The sequence below is a fragment of the Strigops habroptila genome, chromosome 6, assembly GCF_004027225.2.
Source record: "Strigops habroptila isolate Jane chromosome 6, bStrHab1.2.pri, whole genome shotgun sequence".
NCBI lineage: Eukaryota > Metazoa > Chordata > Aves > Psittaciformes > Psittacidae > Strigops > Strigops habroptila.
The window spans coordinates 19,214,752-19,221,575 of NC_044282.2; the positions used below are offsets into that span (position 1 = coordinate 19,214,752).

Consider the following 6,824-nt stretch of genomic DNA (forward strand, 5'->3'; position numbering starts at 1 on the left):
CTTTATTCCAAGAAGGCCAGTGACACTTTTTACATGTCGGAGAAACTGCTGCATTTGAATACATATCTGGGAGTTAGCATGAGATGACAAATTAAGGAAAGGAAATGTGTGGTTTACCAAACAAAACAATGTTCATGTTTAGCTGCTGTGCTTTCAAGCTACAACTATTAAAAAAAATAACTGGAAGCTTATCATTGCAGCTCCAAGCTACAGATTTTATACAAAGAGCAATTTTTAAGGCTATCCTTATTTATTAATTTTGGTTTAAATTACGCAGTTTTCTGCACTTCCAATTTAACACACAAGTATTCATTTATCACTGTAGGGCATCATGGACAGCTGCAAACTGAAGATCCAACTGGATGTTGGCAGACTTGCACAGAAATATAACGTTGCCCTGGGCTACAGCTATAGTCTAATTTTGGCTGGTGAGTAAACATGCTTGAGTTTGGTTGTTTGTTCTTTAATAATTATTGGCTGATCTTTTAAATAATATTGATATGAATCCTTTATTTGTCATATGCCTTTTTCTACACTTATATTTCAGCTTTCATCCCACATCAGTTATTTTTGTTTAGCTATGAAACTATCATGTATTCTTTGCCTTTTTATGTTTATTGAGGGCCAATCTTCCAAATCTGTATTTTTCCCCAGAAAGACAGGTGCCAGGTCCATAGTGTCTATCATATTGGCTCATCTTTTGCACAAGGCATAAGCCAGAGAAATTCGGAAGTCTTTCTGCTTTGCCACACTAGTCATTCATGAACTGTGCCTCTAGTCATCTACTTGTGTGAGAGATCTACAGACCGCAAGCAGCAAAAGGACTAGAACAGACATCCAGCACAGAACAGGTACAGCAGCAAAAACCCTACAAAGATTAATGATTTCACAATTTCGAGTTTTATATCTTACTGACCCAAGACAAAATTTTTTTTATATCATCATAAATCATGCACATACAATGACTGTACATGAATAATAGTAAATATAGTGATTCTTTTCAATACAGCTGAATTTGTCATCTTGCTCTTGATAAGAACTTTGTTATGCAAACGGACATTCTGGTACACACCATGTACTGCACAATTGACAAAACTGATGAAAAAATTAAATTCAGGCTCGAGCAGATTCAGTTCATCAGCTAAGACAGTAGTTCTATAGCTGTTAAGAGTATTTCGAATTTGTACTTGTTTTAATAAAGAGAATTAGAACACTTCCTTTTAGTTTGGGGAAAAGAAGTTTATAAAAAGGATACATCTTACGATCATAACAAATCCAATCAAAATCAGAGTTTGGCACTTCGTAAGTACTGGCATTATGGAATTTAATTTTATTCAAAATACAGCTGTTTAAAAGATAGTACAACACCGTTATTTGTGAAAAAAGATCAGTATTTGTTTAGGTAACCAAAAATAGCCCTGGTTTCCCTAGGCATCTCCACAGTCTTCCTATCTGCAGATCATTTGATGAATTTTAAAATTATTTCATTTTCAGCTATCCGTTTCTTCACTATTGATCCATACCTTTTTAGTTGCAATACATCATTCTATTGCCTCTGTTAATTTTTTAATATTTGCAAAAAAGAGTATTTTCTTTTTTTCTATTCCAGTTTAAAAGAATGTTCTGAAGAAATGACACTGATGCGCATCATTTTCTAAAAGACAGAAAGAATATACCTACACTCCTGTGTACTGAAGTTTGAATTAAAACTAGAATGTATACTTATCCACATGCATTTTTCTTGCAGCAATGTTCTGTTCAGGTATAAAATGTATGGTAAGATGCAGCATAAACATTGTCCAGAGTAACCTCAATTTATTCATGGAAGCATACGACATCTGTTTGATGTCTGAGAGCAGATTATGGCCTGTGAAACACCAGAAGAGTGACAAACATATGGTCCATCCTACCTTATGTGATATTTTAGGCAAATGGCCCTCCTAGACTAATAACTTAGAGAAATATTAAGCTTGAACAATTCATACAGGAAATAGGGTAAGCCTAAAAATTCATAAAAATTATTTTTTAACTTAGTGATCTTCAAATCTTAGTATTTCCTCAAATATTTAGTACTTCCTCAAATCGATTCCTATTTGAACAAGCTCCTCCTAAATATAACCCAAAATGTTGCAGTGGTCTATTACTGTTGGGATGTCACCACTTCAGCCATGGTGGATCTCGTTCCCCTATAGAAAACCTTTGTAAGCGAAGCTCACTTTCTGGTGTCTCCTTTCAATTCAATATACTTAACTTCTCTATTCAACAAGCCTTATAGTTTCTTTTTTTGTCGTCCTCACAGAAATGTGTAATACTCACATGATTGGGATAGGTCCCCCATCAGTGCCTTTCCCTCCTCACCCCCACCCAATTTTGTTTTCTTTTTTCCTGATCAGCTTGCAAAATAGGAGAGAAGAGTGTTATTTTTAATTTCAGTGAATCACACTGAATGCATATCTGATATGCATCTCTAATTCAACACTGTGAAACACAGCCTTTTCCTCTGCTGTGTGCTCCATTTACTACCATAGGAGCCAACTACCTAATTACACTAAACGTGCACCCCTTTAGGGGAAGTTTTATTAGCAGAATTTAAGCAAACAAAAGCAATTTATACTCTGCTGATATGTGCCCTTGCTCTTAAGTCTAATGGGAGGGGAAATATTATTTTAAAATTTGTCCTTTGAACGATTCTATGTAAAATCCAAGTTATGAAGTTCTATATCCCTATGGACACCATATGAACTTCCCACATGGCATTTTGCAACTAATTTTCATCTCCTTGAACATAAACAATCTGACAGTTGTTTACGCAAATGTGTTCTAAACTTCTTTGAAGCAGCTATTTCTAAAGACAGATACTATCTCCACTTAGGGCTGAGTACTGGAAGGATTTGTATTTGTTTCCACATTAAAAAAAATGCTAGAAGTTATTTTCTATATGGCTTGTTCCATTAAAAACATTATTCTGACAGGAGTCTGAAAAGCTAGTAATAAAGTGCCGGAATTACACATTTGAGTTTCGGATAAAAATTCAGCAGAAAATTCCAAGTGAGATAAGGCTTGCATCTTTGAACTAAAGTGGGAGGCATGTATTATTTAAACAGCCATACATTCAAACACAGCTTGTCCAAGTCAATAGCTGTTCTCTGAAGGGTCATATGGAGAAGGAGATGGCATGGAAAGAGTAGCTGAGATCATCTGAACAAAATCCATAACCTTGGTTTAGGGGAGAAAAAAAACTGAAAACAGAAAATATAAAGAACAAAACCAACCCGAAACCAAACAACAGTTTTAACAGGGAGGTATTAGAATGGTTTTAGCATGAAAATAGTTTTCAAGGCATCTGGAAAACCATCTGGGTTTAGATACTGTATTTGTAGAATAGCTGGGAAAAAATTACAAGCTTCTGAACATACAAGGCCTTTTTCTTATTTCACAGCTTCAGGAAACACTCTTTTCCTGTGAGGGTGACTGAGCACTGGCAGAAATTGCTTGGGTATTTTCCAGAGTTTCCACACTTGGAGCTATTCAGAAGGTGTCTGTACATGGTCCTGGGCAATTGACTCTAGGTCACCCTGTTTGATCAAGAGGGTTGGAAGAGATGACCTCCAGAAGTGCCCTTCAACCTCAATCATTCTGTGATTCTGTGATTTAATATTGGTTTTGCTTATCTATCATTGATCCTCGTTAACACACCAAAGAAGTTCTTTCATTACCTGTACCTTTGATATGTGATGTCTCAAAAAAAAAAAAAATCAGTATTCATTTATTCCTCTGCAACAATAAATTGTTATGAAAATTATATGGTATCTAACTTAAAAACACAGCAAAACCATATTTTATATGCCTTCGAGTAGACATAGGTAAGTTCAAAGAGATCAGCTGCAGCTCATAAGCTTGTAAGGAACTAGATGAAGGTACACAGAGATGGGTTTAATCCATATCTTTTCTAAAGCTTACCTGCAGGATTTTGTAAAATTTGGGTGAATTACCTGTGTCTTATGAATAAGGAGTTATCTATATTTGGCTTGTTTTTCAGATACTTACCATTTCAGTTTCAATTTTTTTGTCAACAAGAATTAACTCTCACTATGTATTTGATAATATTTAATATAATGATTTTCACTGTCATACTGGAAATGTTGATAGAAGACTTAATGGAGAGCTGAAGGAGTTTTGGGGGGCTTTGCTAGTTTTTAAGACTTGGACTTGTTAAAGCTCATTACTGTAGAAAATATGCCTAAATGAAGCTTCTATGGATTTTCTCAGGTAAAATTATCATTGGCTAATAGATGAATTTTATTTCAGGATTACCAAAGACTTTTTTTTTTTGGTCTCATAACTGGCTTTTTACTATTTAACTGTCAGTATCTCTACTGCTGAAAGTGTGGTCAACTGTGTGAGTGTGATAGAATAAAGTCATCATCATCAAGAAATGACATGTTTGTTATATATTTGCATTTGGTGATAATTGGAGCAGCATTTCAACAATTAGAAAATTACCCAAGCATCAAACTCAAAAGCTGGGCTAAGTTTTTTTTTTTCCTTTCTTCCTTTAAAGTAGAATAGCTACATAGTACTTCTGCTTGCACACTGAATTCACTGATGAAGGGGTTTTTCTTTGTTTTGGAGTTAGTTGATTTGGGGTTTTCTGGGATTTTATTTTCAGTTAAGAACAACATTCTCAGCTATTGCAAAAAAAAAGAAGAAAAAATGTATCAACCTGAAAAAATAAAATTTTAAAAATCTAAAGAAGTAAGACAAAGAAAAGCGATCATCTTTTCAGGTGAACTGAGTCAAACAGAATTAACTATCAGTCAGTACTTTCTGAGAACAATGGCTAGGAAAATACCCGTGAGTAGATTTAGTCAGATTTTTTTGTTTTTTTTCACAGTATAGATCATCACCACAATTTGTTTACTCTCCAAAACCTAAATAGCTTTCAAATTGCAAACAAACTTGATTAGTTTACTGCCACATTGACAACACAGATCCTTAGCAGCAAGACTGATCAGATCATTAAGATCACTAAGAACATCTGGAATCTGTATTCTCCTCATTCCATTGAAACTTACTCTGGAAAAATCTTTCTATACAGAACTTTGACAATCTGTTTAACTAAAGCCATTTCCAGCTTTCCAAATTACCACTGAAATATTCCACTGCTTCCTTCTTCAGTCAGCTCAGGGAAGTAGGATAGTTCTTTCGTCTAATTTTTCCCTTACATATTTTGGCTGCACTGCCAGCTATTTCTGCACACAATGGTGCCTGCTGAGTGAGCAATTCAAATATTTAGCACAGTATCTTTAAAATGACAAGAAGTGAAGAAGGTAGGAAATCTCTCTTGAAAGGCTTTTTTTTTTTTTTTTGCCTTATACTAGTCTAAAAGACACATGTACCTCAAACTGAAGCTACTAGGTTTTCTCAGGCTTTAAATGAACAAACAAAATAAAATGGTATATCTCTCAGACAGAAAGGACATGTGCATGCTTGTATTTGGCATGCATCTTGGCTATCTGTGTGCAGTTACAACACATGTTTGACTTAGCTGTAGTCATGATGATACATATTCCCTAATTCTGAACACAGACTCCGGATAGGGTGGAACTAACAAGCTTAAATGAAGACTAGTACCTTTTCTGACAGGTATATTTCTATTTATCAACTAGTTACGGGGTAAGAAGTGATGGTATTCTGTGGTTATATTATACGTATCAGAAAAGTAACCAATAACGGTCTTTTCTGCCTTTCACATCTGGTAAAATAATCTGTGATATAAGTTCAAGTTCTCATTTTAGTTTATTTTAAATATAATTCTTCATGTTTTATATTAGGTATAGCAAATTCCAGAAGCTGGTAAAACCATAAGATGTTATGTTAGCAAATTCATAACCTTCTCATATATGCCATAAATTTAAAATGAGTGGGTTTTACTACTCATGAGCGTAAGTTAAACATATTTTACATTCAGAAATGAAAACAGATCTCTATGATAAGACACAGTATTATATTCAAATCTATTTTATACATACACAGAAATACAGAGAGTTATATTAAAGAGTGACAAGACATCCTCACTCTAAAAATCTGTATTTTTATCAGGTCTTAGAGATGACAGGATGCAATACTGCAATTGGGTTATTTCTTTTTCTAGTCTATTTCAGATTCATAGCCACTCTTAAAAAGATTTGTCCAAAATCTTCAGAATCAGTAGCAGAATAAGAAATAGATCTAAAAAAATCCTTGTTTCCTGTTTTTCCATTTCTAACCATTTAGACATTGTTCGTATTCCTGTAGACATCCCAGCATCTAACTCAGCTTTATCCAGTATTATTATTGATAATATTGGATATTGATCACAATAACATGGTTTGGTCAGTTTTTTGTGGTTTTTTTCTATAAGATTCGTAAGAGCCAGAGATGTATGCCTGGCTATAAAGACACCAGAAAATAAATTGCATAAGATGAAGATGTCACCATGCAGATGTAAAACTTCGCTCTATGTTGTACAATGCCTGATATATGGCATACACTGTAACAGTGTAAGAATTACTTACAGTATGTCTGAACTGTGAATAGGTCTCACTTCTTCAATGTGAAGTTTCCTGGAAAAAGAAAAAGGGTTATCTGTCACAGTTATGGATGAGCAATTCAAAGAAACAAGTAAGAAACATATCAGATGTTTTCACAAGTTTTTGATTAAGTGAACAAACATGTCATAAAGAAGGAAGAGTTACTCTTGTATACATTCGCTTCCAGACTTCTGAACTCTCTCACACTCCCCTTGGTGATGCAAAAGGACGCATCACTATAATTTAGATTCA

The 6,824-nt window shown here is 34.4% G+C and overlaps 1 long non-coding RNA gene across 1 annotated transcript in view; it reads right to left on the minus strand.

Annotated features, from left to right (window-relative positions):
* The window catches only part of LOC115609590, a 66,344-nt gene extending 59,738 nt beyond the window's left edge, over window positions 1-6,606 (minus strand). Inside the window, exon 1 of the long non-coding RNA XR_003991916.1 lies at window positions 6,558-6,606. This is a non-coding gene — a long non-coding RNA (uncharacterized LOC115609590). The remainder of the gene's footprint in view (window positions 1-6,557) is intronic.
* Between the last annotated feature and the right edge of the window lie 218 nt (window positions 6,607-6,824).